This window comes from Silene latifolia, chromosome 4 (assembly GCF_048544455.1).
Source record: "Silene latifolia isolate original U9 population chromosome 4, ASM4854445v1, whole genome shotgun sequence".
Classification (NCBI taxonomy): Eukaryota; Viridiplantae; Streptophyta; class Magnoliopsida; order Caryophyllales; family Caryophyllaceae; genus Silene; species Silene latifolia.
Genome location: NC_133529.1, coordinates 51155031 through 51155836, shown reverse-complemented (window position 1 = coordinate 51155836; position 806 = coordinate 51155031). Strand labels below are relative to the sequence as shown.

General features: G+C 41.1%; 1 non-coding gene across 1 annotated transcript; it reads left to right on the top strand.

The window, feature by feature from the left end:
* The first annotated feature begins 498 nt into the window (after positions 1-498).
* LOC141654029 (small nucleolar RNA R71) lies at positions 499-605 on the top strand. Its single transcript, XR_012547611.1, has one exon. It is a non-coding gene; the product is annotated as a small nucleolar RNA R71 (small nucleolar RNA).
* Positions 606-806: the final 201 nt, after the last annotated feature.

The following is an 806-nucleotide window of genomic DNA, read 5'->3' as shown; positions in this document are numbered from 1 at the left end:
GGCTCTTGTATGAAAGATTTGGGTGGAATTTGGTGTTCTTATTGTAATAGTTGGGATAAGGGGTGCCACTCTTGTATGCTTGGAAAGCATTCACTTGTTCCTCTACATTCACTTTGGTCATGTCCCAAAGTTCCACAACTCTCACATACTCCACTTGGAATTGAGGATGATGCCACCATAGCATTAACATGTTGTTTGGGTGATTTGGAAGCTTCATCAAGCTTAGCCATGGCCTTCTCAAACTTCAAATTGATGGTGTCAATATGAGCACTTAGTTGAGCACCCAATTGTATGTTGGAATCTACCTCATGCTTTCCTCCTCTAGTAGCCTTTCGAGGTCTACTATATTGTGAATTATGAACCGCCATCTCTTTGATTTTGGCCCATGTTTGATTGTCATCAACTTCGGTAAACATCCCATTTGATCCCATGTTGAGGATATTACGGGAATCTTCATATAGACCGTTCCAAAATTGTTGCACAAGGAACCACTCACTAAGTCCATGGTGTGGACAAGAACGACAAGTGTCCTTAAATCTCTCCCATGCTTCATGCAATTATTCCTCATCTCTTTGCTTGAACCCGGTGATTTGGACTCTCAACATATTGGTCTTCTCCGGTGGATATAATTTCTTGTAGAAAGCAAGTGCCAACTTCTTCCATGAGTCAATACCAAGGGTAGCCTTGTCTAGGCTCTTCAACCATTGATTTGCGGTAACAATCAAAGAAAAAGGAAATAATACCCATCGGATTTGGTCTTGAGTAACTCCGGTTTGAGAAATCGCATCATAATAGTCACAAAAAGT